The sequence below is a fragment of the Diorhabda carinulata genome, chromosome X, assembly GCF_026250575.1.
Source record: "Diorhabda carinulata isolate Delta chromosome X, icDioCari1.1, whole genome shotgun sequence".
Classification (NCBI taxonomy): Eukaryota; Metazoa; Arthropoda; class Insecta; order Coleoptera; family Chrysomelidae; genus Diorhabda; species Diorhabda carinulata.
Window position 1 is genome coordinate 16,487,816 of NC_079472.1, and position 20,447 is coordinate 16,508,262.

General features: G+C 32.5%; 1 protein-coding gene across 2 annotated transcripts in view; it reads left to right on the forward strand.

The window, feature by feature from the left end:
- LOC130900649 (insulin gene enhancer protein ISL-1) overlaps window positions 1-20,447 on the forward strand; it is a 52,272-nt gene that overhangs the window by 4,494 nt on the left and 27,331 nt on the right. The window lies entirely within an intron of this gene.

The window sequence follows — 20,447 nt, forward strand, 5'->3', positions numbered from 1 at the left end:
TAGAGAAGCTAATCCCTAAAGGGATTTTCATCGATTGACCCCCAGCTCTCTTTTAAATTATAACAATATTTCCGAAAATATTGATTCAAAAGAAAAAATATTCAAACAAAAAAAAAGGCAAACGAAAAATTTTACAAATCTGATTTTACACTTTTTATATTCTGTTGGTTATCAAGAACCAAAATTTTTGGGGGATATCTGCCTGAAAGAAACTACTGTATAGTTTTTTGTCATGAATTATGATCATCAATTGCATTTTTTAGTACAGTGAACCAAGTAAATCACCTCGCAATTTTAAAGATCTTCATGGATTAGTTTGAAATTTTGACAGAAGCTCAAAAATGATGCAAATAACAAAACTGATTTGGTGCCAGCGGTGAATGCCACCCTTACTCGGGGGGTGGGAATTTAAAATTCCAAAATAACACCGGAAATCGATAGAGAATTGAATTTCATGAAGAAAATGTAGAATGAAGTTTTTTATTTAACTCAATAATTTCTGAGTTATTCGCGATTGAAAATTATTGAAAAAACACCTTTTTAACGAAAATCTCGAAAATTACACATTTTCTGAAAAATAATTCTTATCAAAGTTGAAGCTCATAAAAAAACTAAGAAATTGGTCAGTTTAAATTGAATTTTATAAATAATATTCAGCAAGTTATGAGTCACTGAAAGCCAATTTTTTCTTTTTCGTAAATTTATAGTTTGAGCTCAAATAACGGAAAAACGATCAATTTTCATAAAAAATTGTGATAAACATTTTTAAAGTACCTGTTTAGACCTTTAAAATGAGCTTTTATTAAACCGTCTAGCATGAAAATTAAGCGAGTTATGACGAAAATTAAAAAAACACGTTTTTAACAATTTTTCACGAAAATCTCGAAAATTACGCTTTTTCTGGAAAAAATTATTCTTATCAAAATTGATGCTTAAAAAATCAAAGAAATTAGTCAGTTTAAATTAAATTTTATAAGTAATATTCAGCAACTTATGAGTCACTGAAAGCCAATTTTATCTTTTTCGTAAATTTATAGTTTGAGCTCAAAAAACGGAAAAACGATCAATTTTTCTTTAAAAATTGTGAAAAACATTTTTAAATTACTGTTTTAGATCTTTAAAATGAGCTTTTATTAAACCGTCTAGCATGAAAATTAAGCGAGTTATGACGAAAATTTAAAAAAAACACGTTTTCAACATTTTTTCACGAAAAACTCGAAAATTACGCATTTTCTGGAAAAAATTATTATAATCAAAATTAAAGCTTATAAAAAAACAAAGAAATTAGTCAGTTTAAATTAAATTTTTTAAATAATATTCAGCAACTTATGAGTCACTGAAAGTCAACTTTTTCTTTTTCGTAAATTTATGCAGATGTTTGAGCTGAAATAACGAAAAACGATCAATTTTTCATTAAAAATTGTAATAAACATTTTTAAAGTACTTTCTCAGATCTTTAAAATGAGCTTTTATTAAACCGTCTAGCATGAAAATTAAGCGAGCTATGACGAAAATTAAAAAACAAAACAACTTTTTTAACAGTTTTTCACGAAAAACTCGAAAATTACGCATTTTCTGGAAAAAATTATTCTTATCAAAATTGAAACTTATAAAAAACAAAGAAATTAGTTTGAATTAAATTTCTTAAATAATATTCAGTAACTTATGAGTCACCAAAAGCCAAGTTTTTCTTTTTCGTAAATTTATGCAGATGTTTGAGCTGAAATAACGGAAAAACGATCAATTTTTCATAAAAAATTGTAATAAACATTTTTAAAGTACCTGCTTAGACCTTTAGAATGAGTTTTTATTAAACCGTCTAGCATGAAAATTAAGCGAGTTATCATGAAAATAAAAAAAAAACACGTTTTCAACAGTTCTTCACGAAAAACTCGAAAATTACGCATTTTCTGGAAAAAATTATTCTTATCAAAATTGAAACTTATAAAAAACAAAGAAATTAGTTTGAATTAAATTTCTTAAATAATATTCAGTAACTTATGAGTCACCGAAAGCCAATTTTTTCCTTTTTCGTAAATTTATAGTTTGAGCTCAAATAACGGAAAAACGATCAATTTACATAAAAAATTGTGATAAACATTTTTAAAGTACCTGTTTAGACCTTTAGAATGAGTTTTTATTAAACCGTCTAGCATGAAAATTAAGCGAGTTATCATGAAAATAAAAAAAAAACACGTTTTCAACAGTTCTTCACGAAAAACTCGAAAATTACGCATTTTCTGGAAAAAATTATTCTTATCAAAATTGATGCTTATAAAAAATCAAAGAAATTAGTCGGTTTGAATTGAATTTTATAAATAATATTCAGCAACTTATGAGTCACCGAAAGCCAATTTTTTCCTTTTTCGTAAATTTATAGTTTGAGCTCAAATAACGGAAAAACGATCAATTTACATAAAAAATTGTGATAAACATTTTTAAAGTACCTGTTTAGACCTTTAGAATGAGTTTTTATTAAACCGTCTAGCATGAAAATTAAGCGAGTTATCATGAAAATAAAAAAAAAACACGTTTTCAACAGTTCTTCACGAAAAACTCGAAAATTACGCATTTTCTGGAAAAAATTATTCTTATCAAAATTGATGCTTATAAAAAATCAAAGAAATTAGTCGGTTTGAATTGAATTTTATAAATAATATTCAGCAACTTATGAGTCACCGAAAGCCAATTTTTTCCTTTTTCGTAAATTTATAGTTTGAGCTCAAATAACGGAAAAACGATCAATTTACATAAAAAATTGTAATAAACATTTTTAAAGTACTTTTTCAGATCTTTTAAATGAGCTTTTATTAAATCGTCTAGCATGAAAATTAAGCGAGTTATGACGAAAATAAGGTGAGTACCTCGAATTTGAAAAAAAAATGGTCGGTAAATTTGACACCATGTGCGGCAAAATTAAAATTAATCGTAGCCCATGTAAAATTATCTTTATTTAAGCCCTAATAACACATTCCAAAAGTTTGAATGGTTTGGAACACGTATATTTTGAAAAAAGTTGAAAAATGTGACTTTTTTTTTCGATTTAAAAACAAAAAAACATTATTTTATCAAAATATCTCAAAAACTATTGGATAAACGAAAGAATTTTTTTATAACTAAAATTTAGCTTTTATTTTACTGCTTTTTTTTAAATTCACGTAGCTTGAAAATTAAACGAGATAAAAGCGTTTAAATTATTGATTTCAATGCTAAGGAAGAGTCTTTTTTACCCTTTAACACCAAAATTCTCTGAAGAAAAGTGCCTGGAAGGGTTTCAACTCTCATGATTTTGTAGCTTATGAAATTCCCTACAAAATGATGTATAGATGAATGCAAAAAGCTTAAAGGGAAGCTGAGTTATTATTAAAAAACCGAATACATTTTTCTAGAGATAATGTTGAGAAATTACGAAACATCTAAGTTTTGATCTTTTTGGAGTATTTATTCTTTTATACATGCTGTGTCTCCCTTGTATTTATATATCTCTATTAGGGTAGTTTTTAAGGGTAGTTACATATAAAAAATAGAAATATTACTTACATTGTAAAAAACCACAATAATTTCACATGTTTGATCATAATGAGCCCTATAACTGATTCCATGACTAGTAATTTGTAATTTTTTCCATTTTGAGGGGTAGTTTTTGGTGGTTGCATTATTAAAAATATTGAGCGTCAGATTTCTTATACTTGAAGTAAAAAAATTCTCCTATTACGATGCAAAATAAAAAAAAAATCATGTTTTTACACATTTTTTAATTAATCTTTGTATGAGGGGTTGTTTTTAAGGGTAGGTGAGCTGTAAAATATCAAAATATTAAAGTTATGATACAAAACAATCAACAATTATTATATTTGTACATAACTATAGCCAATTACCGCTTTAATTCATTAGTTTTCAATTTATTGGAGTAAGGGGTGGTTTTCATCCCTTAAAAATAAAAAGCATACTTTGCGACCAAGACAGGTTTGAAGAGGAGGGTAAGAAGAACTAAACTCCAAATTTTCAAGAAGATGGATAAAGGTCTTTAAAATTGTGGTCGATTTTAAGCTTGTAAATCCTACGAGAAAGAGTTAGATTAATTAAAAAAAAAATTACTATCCAGATCATGATAGTACCTCTTCGAAAAGAGGAAACTTTCGACTACTGCCTGTAAACAATTGATAAGTTGAAAATCGCATTCCAATCTCTAATGCACAAGCTAATCGTTGAGTAGGTTTCAAAAATCGCCTGAATTTTAAATTGCATACACCTCTAGCATTTAAAAGTGTTCTTACCAAGATTCTTCGGTATTAGAAACATTTCTACAAGTCGATTGTCACGAAAGGATGTAGAAACTCTATCAAGCACTTCTCTGATGTGTCTTAGGGTTGCGATCGTTGTTTCAACAGCTTCTTCATGCTCTAAATTTTATGCTAGATATTACCAACGCGATCTTTTGAAACACCTGCTGTCTCAGCTTGTACTATACAAGACAGACAAACCGCTATACCTATACTGATAGAAAGGTTTTGATAAAAAACATGACATACCTCTCAACAAATATTAATCTGACCACGACCAAATGACCAGATGTTTCTAAGCATAACCTTCTGCCGAAAGGACGTAGACCTTCGTCATCGTGGTTTGGACTTGGAGTTGTTTGCGGCCGATAAACTCTTAAACTCATGTCTCAATTATATCTCGCACCTTCTTTCGGAATTACTCCAATACAAAATTGTGGATTTGTACCACGTTATCAGTGGTGGAAACTCTTAGACATGGATCATTAGAAAACTGACTAATCGCTACTTTGAAACTCGTTAAACCAATGTTTGAAGATCGTGGATGGAGAAGAGCCATCATACACAGCATTTAAACATAAATCCAAATCTACATGCGATTAAAACAAAACTATGAGTCCAATCCGACTGAAATTTTGATCGAGATTTGCCCTAAAGATATTGGTACCATTGGAGAAAACAGAGGATTCTTTTCCTGCTAAGTGCAATTGCTAAGATGGGTTCGTTGACAGTTGTTTTTAAGGATAATGGATGGAAATAACCTTCTGCCGAAAGGACGTAGACCTTCGTCACCGTGGTTTGGACTTGGAGTTGTTTGCGGCCGATAAACTCTTAAACTCATGTCTCAATTATATCTCGCACCTTCTTTCGGAATTACTCCAATACAAAATTGTGGATTTGTACCACGTTATCAGTGGTGGAAACTCTTAGACATGGATCATTAGAAAACTGACTAATCGCTACTTTGAAACTCGTTAAACCAATGTTTGAAGATCGTGGATGGAGAAGAGCCATCATACACAGCATTTAAACATAAATCCAAATCTACATGCGATTAAAACAAAACTATGAGTCCAATCCGACTGAAATTTTGATCGAGATTTGCCCTAAAGATATTGGTACCATTGGAGAAAACAGAGGATTCTTTTCCTGCTAAGTGCAATTGCTAAGATGGGTTCGTTGACAGTTGTTTTTAAGGATAATGGATGGAAATAACCTTCTGCCGAAAGGACGTAGACCTTCGTCACCGTGGTTTGGACTTGGAGTTGTTTGCGGCCGATAAACTCTTAAACTCATGTCTCAATTATATCTCGCACCTTCTTTCGGAATTACTCCAATACAAAATTGTGGATTTGTACCACGTTATCAGTGGTGGAAACTCTTAGACATGGATCATTAGAAAACTGACTAATCGCTACTTTGAAACTCGTTAAACCAATGTTTGAAGATCGTGGATGGAGAAGAGCCATCATACACAGCATTTAAACATAAATCCAAATCTACATGCGATTAAAACAAAACTATGAGTCCAATCCGACTGAAATTTTGATCGAGATTTGCCCTAAAGATATTGGTACCATTGGAGAAAACAGAGGATTCTTTTCCTGCTAAGTGCAATTGCTAAGATGGGTTCGTTGACAGTTGTTTTTAAGGATAATGGATGGAAATAACCTTCTGCCGAAAGGACGTAGACCTTCGTCACCGTGGTTTGGACTTGGAGTTGTTTGCGGCCGATAAACTCTTAAACTCATGTCTCAATTATATCTCGCACCTTCTTTCGGAATTACTCCAATACAAAATTGTGGATTTGTACCACGTTATCAATGGTGGAAACTCTTAGACATGGATCATTAGAAAACTGACTAATCGCTACGATTTAAACGTTCTTTGATTTCACTTTCAAACCCAAGAATCTAATTGATATAGTTTTTCTTTTTAATTTTCTTGATATTCACCAAATCCACATGCGATCAAAACAAAACTTTGAGTCCAATCCAACTGGACTCTCTAACTCCAATTCTCGTGTAGTAGAATTTTTTTCCATCAATTTTCCAATTGTTTTTAATCATTTATTCGATGTTATGTTGGAAACGCATCATAAACAACCCAAATCAAAATATCAGGTAGTCCAAAAAAGATTATATTAAATTTAGAATAAGAAAAAAATAAATAAATCGAAGAAAAAAGGTTTAAAAGACGAATGATGGAAGGTGGCATCGCTAATTAAAGTTAAATAAAACGACCGGCGGTGAGCTTATCTCAGTTTTAGGTTGGAGATTGTCAGTTACCGCCGGAGGGGCTACACGGGGGGTTCACGGGGACCTGTTAGGTACGTCGTGACCGGTAGCATTCGGCGCGACGGGTTGCTATTAGCACCCTACTGCTAAATGCCAAGAAGGCCTCCGGGTGGAATCAACACGAACCCATAAACGTTGGTCAACATTAACAAAAAAAGACCACCGACTATCTAATTTGAAAAAAAAATCGTGGGAGTGGAAAAAAAACAAACAACAAATAATAAACTTGAAATGTATTTAATTTCGCGTTTTTTCGGTGTGAAGTGAATCAGATTTTCCTAAAGACATTCCTGTATGATACAATAACCCGTAGGTTTATTCCTGACCTACCACAACGCATTAAAAACCTACTAATTATTATAAAAAAAAAGAAACGAGTGCCATAAAATCCTCGTAAATTAACCATTAATAGTCGGGCTATTCAAATTAGCGAAAATATAACTATAATCTTCAAAGTTAATTACTAGTTTTATGGATAATAAAATAATTAAACGTGTCTCAAGGAAAATACTAAGAACTTGTAAATACCTAAGCGATGACACGATTAAAAACAAATTTTGTTTCTCCAAATTTGATATAAATCGTTCATAAATTTATTCATAAATTCGCTTCGTTCCTCTTCTTTTATTGCCTCATCCGTTGCGAACGTTGGATATTAACACCTGCGTTTCTAAACAGATCAATAGATGGCACTCCGAACCACTAATGTAGGTTATACAACCATGGATGCCGTTTCCTCTCACTATCCACATAGCCTTTGACAATCAACTGATGTATTGTCTTAGAATGTGCACAATTGGATATGATGTTGTCACTTTTACTTGGTCTAGCTAATAACCTTTTTCCACTAGTCGTATTTTAACACATGCTAAGTTTTTTGCCATCTTTTTCGGAGCTATAAATTGTTTTTTTCTTCTGTTTCGGTCAACTTGGGGGCACAGTTGGAGCATTCACACCAACTTTCATCTCCTTTCTTTGATTTTCTTTGTTATTTCTTGTTGAAAATTGATCAGATCTATGAGATTTTTTCGATTGTGAGACAAACCGTATATTTATTAACCTCGCACTGTATTTTTAATTCAACATCTTTGACTATTTAATTGTCTTCCTCTTAATACCGTTATACAACTATAGAGTTGAACAAATTGAAAAAAATCGCTTTGGTGTATGAACACAATGACTTATAGTCCGGTCAAATTAGAAATAAGCGTGAAGCTACATAAATTACCAGCAAGCTGAAAATAATTAAAAATGTTTAAAATGAGTTTTTCGCAATTTTCAGGAAAACGGTTAGTTTTATCATTAAAATACATCAGGCAAAAATTGCAGATCATTGAATTATCTACAAAAAACGTATCAATACTTTTTTTCCTACGAGCCATCGTTTCTGAGATATAATGATTCAAAAAGTTGTAAAAGTTATAATCCGGTCAATTTAGACATTCGAAGTTACATTAAATCCCATCAAGGTGAAAATCAGTAAAATTGTTTAAAATACAATTGAAAATAAAATTTGAATGTTCCACATCATTTTCGTGTGTGGAAAAATTTTTATTCAAGATCAAATGTAAAAAAATGAGTTTTTCGCAATTTTCCGCAAACCGGTAAGTTTTATCATGAAAATACTTGAGACAAAAATTGTAGATCATCAAATTATCTATAAAAAATATATTTATACTTTTTTTCCTACGAGCCATTCTTTCTGAGATATAATGATTCAAAAATCTGTAAAAGTTATAATCCGGTCAATTTAGACATTCGAAGTTACATTAATTCCCATCAAGGTGAAAATCAGTAAAATTATTTGAAATACAATTAAAAATAAAATTTGAATGTTTCCCATCATTTCCGTGTATGGAAAAAATTTTATTCAAGGTCAAAGGTAAAAAAATGAATTTTTCGCGATTATCACCGAAATGGTAGATTTTATCATAAAAAACTTCAGACAAAAATTGCAGATCATTAAATTATCTACAAAAAACGTATTAACATTTTTTTTCTACGAGCTACCGTTTCTGAAATATAATGATTCAAAAAGTTATAAAAGTTTTATTTCAGATTTAGTGTCGTATTCAATGGCTATAATGATTGTACGAGAAATACCAAAGCTGCAGAACAACACCGTCAAAATTTAGCAGCATCTTCGTCAATTGATAATTTCTCACAAATACCCACAACAAGTCTCGGTTCATTTCAATTTTGTAAGAAAAATTTACTGCTGAAAATAGTGAAACTATTAAATACGACAACTTTTACAACTTTTTGAATCATTATATCTCAGAAACAGTGGCTTATAGAAAAAAGTATACATACATTTTTTGTAGATAATTTTATGATCTACAATTTTTGTCCAGAGTATTTTTATGATAAAACTCACTATTTTGCTGAAAATTGCGAAAAACTCATTTTTTCGACCTTTGAATTTGAATAAAATTTTTTCCATACACGGAAATGATAGGGAACATTCCAATTCTATATTCAATTGTATATTAAACAATTTTACTGATTTTCACCTTGATGGGAATTAATGTAACTTCGAATGTCTAAATTGACCGGATTAAACTTTTACAGCTTTTTGAATCATTATATCTCAGAAACTGTGGCTCGTAGGAATAAAAGTATCAATATGTTTTTTGTAGATAATTTAATGATCTACAATTTTTGTCAAAAGTATTTTTATCATAAAACTCACCATTTTGTTGAAAATTGCGAAAAACTCATTTTTTTGATATTTGACATTGAATAAAATTTTTTCCATACACAAAAATGATGGGGAACATTCAAATTCTATATTCAATTGTATATTAAACAATTTTACTGATTTTCACCTTGATGGGAATTAATGTAACTTCGAATGTCTAAATTGACCGGATTATAACTTTTACAGATTTTTGAATCATTATATCTCAGAAACTGTGGCTCGTAGGAATAAAAGTATCAATATGTTTTTTGTAGATAATCTAATGATCTACAATTTTTGTCAAAAGTATTTTTATCATAAAACTCACCATTTTGTTGAAAATTGCGAAAAACTCATTTTTTTGATATTTGACATTGAATAAAATTTTTTCCATACACAAAAATGATGGGGAACATTCAAATTCTATATGCAATTGTATATTAAACAATTTTACTGATTTTCACCTTGATGGGAATTAATGTAACTTCGAATGTCTAAATTGACCGGATTAAACTTTTAAAGCTTTTTGAATCATTATATCTCAGAAACTGTGGCTCGTAGGAATAAAAGTATCAATATGTTTTTTGTAGATAATTTAATGATCTACAATTTTTGTCAAAAGTATTTTTATCATAAAACTCACCATTTTGTTGAAAATTGCGAAAAACTCATTTTTTTGATATTTGACATTGAATAAAATTTTTTCCATACACAAAAATGATGGGGAACATTCAAATTCTATATTCAATTGTATATTAAACAATTTTACTGATTTTCACCTTGATGGGAATTAATGTAACTTCGAATGTCTAAATTGACCGGATTATAACTTTTACAGATTTTTGAATCATTATATCTCAGAAACTGTGGCTCGTAGGAATAAAAGTATCAATATGTTTTTTGTAGATAATTTAATGATCTACAATTTTTGTCAAAAGTATTTTTATCATAAAACTCACCATTTTGTTGAAAATTGCGAAAAACTCATTTTTTTGATATTTGACATTGAATAAAATTTTTTCCATACACAAAAATGATGGGGAACATTCAAATTCTATATTCAATTGTATATTAAACAATTTTACTGATTTTCACCTTGATGGGAATTAATGTAACTTCGAATGTCTAAATTGACCGGATTATAACTTTTACAGATTTTTGAATCATTATATCTCAGAAACTGTGGCTCGTAGGAATAAAAGTATCAATATGTTTTTTGTAGATAATTTAATGATCTACAATTTTTGTCAAAAGTATTTTTATCATAAAACTCACCATTTTGTTGAAAATTGCGAAAAACTCATTTTTTTGATATTTGACATTGAATAAAATTTTTTCCATACACAAAAATGATGGGGAACATTCAAATTCTATATTCAATTGTATATTAAACAATTTTACTGATTTTCACCTTGATGGGAATTAATGTAACTTCGAATGTCTAAATTGACCGGATTATAACTTTTACAGATTTTTGAATCATTATATCTCAGAAACTGTGGCTCGTAGGAATAAAAGTATCAATATGTTTTTTGTAGATAATTTAATGATCTACAATTTTTGTCAAAAGTATTTTTATCATAAAACTCACCATTTTGTTGAAAATTGCGAAAAACTCATTTTTTTGATATTTGACATTGAATAAAATTTTTTCCATACACAAAAATGATGGGGAACATTCAAATTCTATATTCAATTGTATATTAAACAATTTTACTGATTTTCACCTTGATGGGAATTAATGTAACTTCGAATGTCTAAATTGACCGGATTAAACTTTTAAAGCTTTTTGAATCATTATATCTCAGAAACTGTGGCTCGTAGGAATAAAAGTATCAATATGTTTTTTGTAGATAATCTAATGATCTACAATTTTTGTCAAAAGTATTTTTATCATAAAACTCACCGTTTTGTTGAAAATTGCGAAAAACTCATTTTTTTGACATTTGACATTGAATAAAAATTTTTTCCATATACAAAAATGATGGGGAACGTTCAAATTCTAAGTTCAACCGTATTTTCAGCTTGATGGGAACTTACGTAATTTCGAATGTCTAAATTGACCGGATTATTAATAAATATTTTGTCCAGTCATCTTTTCAAATGGGTCGCATCAACTCGTTCGCCTAATTATAGGAAGTAATCATAGGCAATTCTTGGAGTATCGTACCTATATTATTAAGGCAATTACAATGTTTAATTTGCTGCTTTTATTTCTGTTAGAAATTTTTTGTAATTTAATTTTTAGAACGTTTATTGAGCATACATTAAAAATTTAATTACTGTATGGGTAGAATAAAAGAATGAACGTCTTCTAGGTCGGAAGTCGATTTCTTCATCTGAAAAAAGCACAAAGTACAACGTAGAAAGAAAATAATCTATAGGATATAAAAGTTAGCAAGTATTGAATGTAGTCGAGACTACAACGTTTTGGGAAACATTCACTTCTAAAGGCGAAACGTCTATCTCTGGATTTAAGGCAATAAACAAAATAACATACTAGCAGTGTGCTGGTATGTTCTACTAATACATCTGTAGATTATGTCGTTGAACCACTGATGTTTCATACATCGTTAAATCCTTGTGCTTAAAAAAATCAAAACAATATTGACCTGCGAAGGTTTTTGGAATGTTATATTTTGTGATCGGTGCCGAAATTTTTTTGTTTCTGATGTTTAGAAAAAGTTCTCGATTCTGGACTATGCACCAAGACATCAACCCGAACTTGTTCATCTGAATATAAAATGACGGCTTTTCTGTAACCTAACGTATGTAGCAAAAGTTTTGCCACAAAATTTGTACACAAATATTGTTTATTTACTTGACAATGGTCAGTACTATATTCAGCTTGATGGGCTTTTATGTAATTCGGCCGGATTAATATTAAGAGTTTTCCAATAGGGACTTGACAATTTTGAATTTAGTTTGTGAACGCACCTTTTCACTTACAATCGAACTGTCACTGTCAGTTTATTCAATAGACATAACCTCTCCATCATTCGTGAAGTACACGAATGAACAACGTCTGCAAATCTTTATTACAGAAATTCTTAGTCGGTGGCCGATACTTTAAGAGCGTTAACTCCGATTTTCGATCGTAATTCTCGACCTAGTAACAAGTTTAGTGAAAAAGTTTGAGTCTACGTATTCGTTGTGTGATATTGCCGTATCAGTAGGACTACGGGTTGGCCGAAGTGTCGAAAATATCGCCGCCGTTGAAACGTCAGGTAGCAAATGATCCAAATCAGTCGATTCCACGGCGTTCTCAAGAGTTGGGCACCAATTTTGCGTAAGGATCTTACTTTACGCCAATACAAGATCAGACTCACGCAAGAATTGAAGCCGATGGACCATTCGAAGTGACGTACGTTCTCCGATTGCACCAAGATGATCAATTTCATCGCAAAATCATCTTCAGTGACGTAGCTCATTTCTGGCTCAATGGGATTGTCAATAAACAAAATAAGCGGTATTGGGCGGGTGAAAATCCACATGTGCTCAATGACAAACCACTTCGTCCACAAAAGAAAACTGTTTGGTGCGGTTTGCGTGCCGGCGGCCATATTTCTTCGTCGAAGATATTGATCCCCACGTTAATGTGAATAGTGATCGTTATTCCGCCATGATTATCGATTATTTTTGGCCCGAATTGGAATATATGAACATGTGGTTTCAACAGGACGGCGCCACAAGGCACACAGCACACGTTACAATCGATTTATTGAAGTTTGGTGAGCGTGTTATCTCAAGAAATGGACAAGTCGATTGGTCGCCTCGTTCGTGCGATTTAACGCCTCTAGATTTCTTCTTTGGGGCTACGTCAAGTCATTGGTTTATGCTAATAAACCGACGACGTTGGAAGAGCTCGAAGCCAACATTAAACGGGAAATAGCGGCCGAAATGTGTGGCCAAGTCATGGAAAAATGATTCTAACGAATCAACCGCTGCAAACGTGCCCGCGGCGACCATAGGAGCGAAGTAGAGTTCCATTCATAAATGTTTTGAATGTACTTTAACTCGATAATAAAGTTTTTAAAATATCTCAAATGGTTTTCATTTTATTTTGAAAAAAACTTGTCAAGTCCATATTGGAAAACCCCTTATATACAAACCAGAAATTGTTTTTTTTTTTCATCCGGTACAAATCAAATTTCGTTTTTTTTTTCTGGTTGTATTCAAGGTCACTATTATAATAAGCACCCCTTTGTAAATAGAAACGTGAAGAAAAAAATCTTTATAGAAAAAGGTACCTGATATTCATCTTCTTTCCTTTTTAATACTCTTAAAACTAAAGACGATATAGAAGAGAAGTTGTTTTATAATATCTTTCGGGTAGTAAGCTGAGTGTTGTCCATCGTACCGACGACCGGCCGATAAGTTAGGCGCCTATTTTAGGTCTGAGCAATGTCTCATTGCCGCCGGTTAGTTGACAAAGATGTCTAGTCTATTTTTACGACTTTTTACATACATGGTTCTACCTACCCAGAAACTTTCTAATTAAAAAAAAATTTTTTTGTCGAAAACTATCGATTTTACATTCACTTTGTTTTCGTTGTTTATTCATTCGTGATTGAATCCGCAATCTCATGACAATTTTTATTTGAATTTTGAGGCAACCAACATTTCAAAAACTTTACAAACTTTTTGATTCTAATACAGTATTCGTTCATGTCATAAGAAGCAAAAATCATTACAAATAACATTTATTAACGGTACTTCTTCGTTTATCTGCGGAGTATTTTGTATTACCATTAATTCTTCATCGCTCAAAGACGTGCTATCGGTTACTACAAATTCTTAGAGCCACTCAAGCTGAGACCCCTCAAACCCAACTCGTAAACGTCTGCTTGGTGCCTCTACCACATCAGTTTTCTCCAAACCCCGTTCATACAATTCAGCTTCACTTCTTTCCAAACTGCAGCATTGATTGTTGTCCTCCTCCATCTGTTTCTCAAATCAGATGACCAACGGTGATAGTAAGTTTTCTATAGCCTCCTGGTTCATGGGCTGTAAAATTGAGGTGGTATTTGGTGGAAAAAACATCACCTCTACTTCCAAACCCCGAGGTGATGCACGACCAGGTGTATTTTCAAGAATTAATAAAACTTTTGGAGGACGTACAATTTGACATCTGGACAAAACCTATTTTTATACCAGTCGGATAAAACTTCTCTTAGTACCCAGGCTTTTCGATTGGATCGCCAAACAACTGGTAGACTAGCTTCATCAGTACCGAGGATAGGTTTTAATTTGAAGTCTCCGGTAGCATTTCCACCCAAAAGAAGAGTCACTATTTAACTGCTTTAAAATCACTTCTTTGGAAAAAAAAATTCGTGATGGCATCTGTTTCCAATAACGACCGGCTCTACATTGAAGACCGGGGAAGCAGGTATTTTCTTTCGCAGTATATAATTGTATAGCTCGGTAAGAAATTGGAACGCAGCTGCTGTATCTGCGCTTTCTGCTTCGCCAATTATACGAATATTATATTTAATTAGTAATTTTTCAAACCAGCCATTTCTGGTAAAGAAAAATGGAGCAGAAGATGTTTCATATTCGACATATAAAGAAATCGCTTGACTTTTCAAGTTCTTTTTTACTATTAAGCAAAGACATTTTTTTGAATAATAAATTCATAATTAATAATAAGAAGAAGCATGTTTTTTATTTGAAGAAACACATTCTGAAAGACCTCCAATTGCTTGAAGCAGATTCTACTACTACAAAATCTGGAAGACCTGGAATAAGCCACGATCCCAAGTTAAATACTTTGCTGTCGTTAGAAGACAACCTTTAAGCAATTAAGTACAGCAAAGTTCGAAAATCATCATTCAGTACGAATCGTCAGTGGAAAATTTATTGGTCCTTAATCGTTTGGCAACATATTCGCGTGACACTGCTTTCGGGCCTAATTGCGAAATTTCCGGTTGTGAATCATTGAAACGATTTAATGGAATGACCACCTAGGTCACCCGATTTTACCCTTTAGATTTAGAAGATTCGATATAACGAACAGACTCGGATAACTTTGAGTCTTCGATCCAGATGTATTCCTAATGACACTTAAACGTGGCAGTTTGACACGTGTCTTTTTCTTAACGCGCAATTATTTGAGCCGGATGGAGTATATGGAACTGATATCTGCTTCAATGTCAAAGTTATTTACAGCCGGAAAGGTTGAAAGATATCTATTGAGTGTTTGGAAAACGTGTTGGGTTTATCGTGGTGAAATTAATCATCGAAGACGACGTGAGACACAACGAATTGACATCACATCATTTTAGAGACAATTGAGACGATTCATTAGAATGAATATGACAGTACCACCAACTACAAAATGGAAGACACTGGAAAGTGGTGGAAAATGGCGGAAAATAAGAATAAGAGTCGATTATATAGGTAAAAATTGTAGTAAATTCATTGATATTAAGTATACATTGTAAAACCAGTGCATTTCTTCAGGATAAAAGTTCGTTCGACAGAATTTGGTTGATCGAATCGTGTTTTGGACTTTTCAAATAGAAAAAAAAACCAACTTCCAATTAATATTAAAATTTACATATCGAAAGCTTTCTAACCGAACGTCTAGTCGTAATTTTCCAAATATTTATTTCCACGTCAATTCTCCAGATGATTTATACGAGGTTGCCGTGTCGAGAAAAAAAAACGCTGCTGTTTAGACTTGCGTAATGTAAATGCATTTAGCGCGATGACAGATTCTGTCGGGTGAATTTGAAAACGATCCGTCGTAAATAGAAGAGGAACTTTTAATGGAACGGAGTGAATTTTTATGTTAAAACGGTTTCAAACATATGTTGAAGTCACTATAATTAAATGCCGCGGTTTATAAATAAATTTCCAATAACACCAAAAAAAAAACAATAAATACATCTGAAAAATCCGATGTATATCATCCTGATTATTTATCATGATTTTTTAAATAATTGAAATAAAGTAAAATAGCCCACACGTAGGTAAACGGTTATATTTGATTAGCTTACCTTCTAGCGTACACCAAACCATTTCTATGGGATGAAACACAATAATTTGGAGGCAGATTTGAGCAGTTAAGTCTTTCAAATGGTATCCATGAGACGCGCGAATTTTAAGTCATAGTTTGGGAGTCCAGAAGAGACGGTTTCGATGTGAAGGTCGTTAATTGCTTGCTAGGGATTTTATTAGTGTAGATTTGCCACGACAGAACATTATAAGGCTACAGTTTGGTTATGCTGGTTGCCTCATAGAGCCGGCAAGTTGCCAATGCCCAAAATTTCTTGTAGGATATGACCCACAAGATGTTTTTTGCTCACAAGTAGCTAAACGATTATATTTGATTAGCTTACCTTCTAGCGTACTCCAAACCATTTCTATAGGATCAAACACAATAATTTGGAGGCAATATTAATAAGTTTTGTCTTTCGATTGGTATCCATGAGATACTCGGTTTCTAAGTCATAGTTTGGGAGGCCAGAAGAGACGGTTTCGATGTGAAGGTCGTTAATTGCTTGCTAGGGATTTTATTAGTGTAGATTTGTCAAGACAGAACATTATAAGGCTACATTTTGGTTATGCTGGTTGCCTCATAGAGCCGGCAAGTTTCCCATGCCCAAAATTTCTTGTAGGATATGACCCACAAGATGTTTTTTGCTCACAAGTAGCTAAACGATTATATTTGATTAGCTTACCTTCTAGCGTACTCCAAACCATTTCTATAGGATCAAACACAATAATTTGGAGGCAATATTAATAAGTTTTGTCTTTCGATTGGTATCCATGAGATACTCGGTTTCTAAGTCATAGTTTGGGAGGCCAGAAGAGACGGTTTCGATGTGAAGGTCGTTAATGGCTTGCTAGGGATTTTATTAGTGTAGATTTGCCACGACAGAACATTATAAGGCTACAGTTTGGTTATGCTGGTTGCCTCATAGAGCCGGCAAGTTTCCAATGCCCAAAATTTCTTGTAGGATATGACCCACAAGATGTTTTTTGCCCACAGGTAGCTAAACGATTATATTTGATTAGCTTACCTTCTAGCGTACTCCAAACCATTTCTATAGGATCAAACACAATAATTTGGAGGCAATATTAATAAGTTTTGTCTTTCGATTGGTATCCATGAGATACTCGGTTTTTAAGTCATAGTTTGGGAGGCCAGAAGAGACGGTTTCGATGTGAAGGTCGTTAATGGCTTGCTAGGGATTTTATTAGTGTAGATTTGCCACGACAGAACATTATAAGGCTACAGTTTGGTTATGCTGGTTGCCTCATAGAGCCGGCAAGTTTCCAATGCCCAAAATTTCTTGTAGGATATGACCCACAAGATGTTTTTTGCCCACAGGTAGCTAAACGATTATATTTGATTAGCTTACCTTCTAGCATACTTCAAACCATTTCTATAGGATCAAACACAATAATTTGGAGGCAATATTAATAAGTTTTGTCTTTCGATTGGTATCCATGAGATACTCGGTTTCTAAGTCATAGTTTGGGAGGCCAGAAGAGACGGTTTCGATGTGAAGGTCGTTAATTGCTTGCTAGGGATTTTATTAGTGTAGATTTGTCAAGACAGAACATTATAAGGCTACATTTTGGTTATGCTGGTTGCCTCATAGAGCCGGCAAGTTTCCCATGCCCAAAATTTCTTGTAGGATATGACCCACAAGATGTTTTTTGCCCACAGGTAGCTAAACGATTATATTTGATTAGCTTACCTTCTAGCATACTCCAAACCATTTCTATAGGATCAAACACAATAATTTGGAGGCAATCTTAATAATTTATGTCTTTCAAATTGTATCCATGAGATACTCGGTTTCTAAGTCATAGTTTGGGAGGCCAGAAGAGACGGTTTCGATGTGAAGGTCGTTAATGGCTTGCTAGGGATTTTATTAGTGTAGATTTGCCACGAAACAACATTATAAGGCTACAGTTTGGTTATGCTGGTTGCCTCATAGAGCCGGCAAGTTTCCAATGCCCAGAATTTCTTGTAGGTTATGACCCACAAGATGTTTTTTTGCCCACAAGTAGCTAAACGATTATATTTGATTAGCTCACCTTCTAGCGTACTCCAAACCATTTCTATAGGATCAAACACAATAATTTGGAGGCAATATTAATAAGTTTTGTCTTTCGATTGGTATCCATGAGATACTCGGTTTCTAAGTCATAGTTTGGGAGGCCAGAGGAGACGGTTTCGATGTGAAGGTCGTTAATTGCTTGCTAGGGATTTTATTAGTGTAGATTTGCCACGACAGAACATTATAAGGCTACAGTTTGGTTATGCTGGTTGCCTCATAGAGCCGGCAAGTTTCCAATGCCCAGAATTTCTTGTAGGTTATGACCCACAAGATGTTTTTTTGCCCACAAGTAGCTAAACGATTATATTTGATTATCTTACCTTCTAGCGTACTTCAAACCAATTCTATAGGATCAAACACAATAATTTGGAGGCAATCTTAATAATTTATGTCTTTCAAATGGTATCCATGAGTATCCATGAGATACTCGGTTTCTAAGTCATAGTTTGGGAGGCCAGAAGAGATGGTTTTGATAAGAAGGTGACGAGAGAGGAGGTAAAATCAGCGTGTTATCATGATGGAAAAGCACTTTTTTCTTCCCCATTTTTCCTTTAATTCGGCCCATTAGTTGGGCATAATTCTGTCCTGTGAGCTAATACCAGAAAATTAACAATTTCCAGATAGAACAACTTTCGTCTTCTTTGGAACACGTTCGTTGTGTAAATTCTACTGTTCTGATTTATTTTTGGTCTCTGGTGTGTACCAGTAGATCCATGCTTCGATGACTGTAACAAAACGAAGTCCAGTGTACTTCAAATCATTTCTATCAAATCAAATAATTTAGGAGCAGTCTTAAGGTGTGTCCTAGAATTTTTATGATGATGAGGATTACCGTATGAAAACTTTTAAAAGAAATAAGTTTTCGCTGAAAAAGACATTCCAGAAAGTTCGTATTAAACATAGAAACAAGCGATTTTGTAGTATGGCAAGATTAGGAATAATAAATTACCAAACGACTATAAAAGAAATGATAAACATGATGAATCGACGAGGGACGTACGCCCAATAAATTTTGGAAAGATGGAACTAATACAATTCGAAGAAAGGTATTTCGAAGTAAATTACCTACTGGTTTAAATCTGATGTCTTCAGAATGGTTCAAACAAATTATAGATCTTGTTATAGATAGTGAATGTTCCAGATATTGACAGGTTTTTCGAGCTGGAATTGATTTTCTCGGGGATAGGTTTATTGATGGGAAAATTTTGTATAAAACATGTTGAGTAAAGTTAATAAGTTTTAGTTTACCTTTAATCTCTGAAAACGATAACTTGGTTAACGAAACGCGTGTTTGTCAGGGTAATTGTGAGTGTTAGTCTTACGCTGCATCATTTTATTACTCTCTCATGCATAAGAATAGACTATAATTATACAGGATGGTTTTTTGAATTTTCTTATAAAATGATAGTTAAAGAACACATAGTAATGACTTTTAATTTATTATCTAGAAGTTATAACTGATTAAATTTGTTTTTTTCGTCGAGAGAAATAATTACAATTACGATTGAATGGTTGAAAATAGTGGATTCCGTTAAATAAAGAGTCTATAGTATACTACAAAAAGACAAATTTCACTTTTGCCAATTATACCTGCTATTCGGACGTGTTGAGGATTTCATTCATCGAAAGTTTGGGTTTGACACAAACACTCGAATAAAGGTTGTTGTTTGGAAGATTTATTAGGGGTATTTCTTTTTCTTCTTGAATATGTCAAATCAGGCGACAAGTATTTAGGCGCCGTTGGTCTGGAATTTTTTTTTACAAACGGAAATTAAATATTTTTCAAAATACATTGTAGCGGAAATTTTGTTACTAAATTTCAACCAACTCACGATACGTTTCTCATTCAAACTAAAAATTTCTTAACCTACAAATGGAAAACGAAACTTTTGGACAAGTGGCGAGGCTTCAACTTTTTTAACTTGTCTGATATACAGTTTGTCCAAGTAAGTTTTCGGCATATGGGAAACTTTTTTATTATTAATGTTACGAAAAAAAGTTATTCTTTATAAAAAGTTCTGCATAGTCCAAAACCTAAAATTCAATCATCAGATGTTAAATTTTTTCAGTCGTATACGAGGTTTGTCAAAAAATGTGATTTTACTCTAGA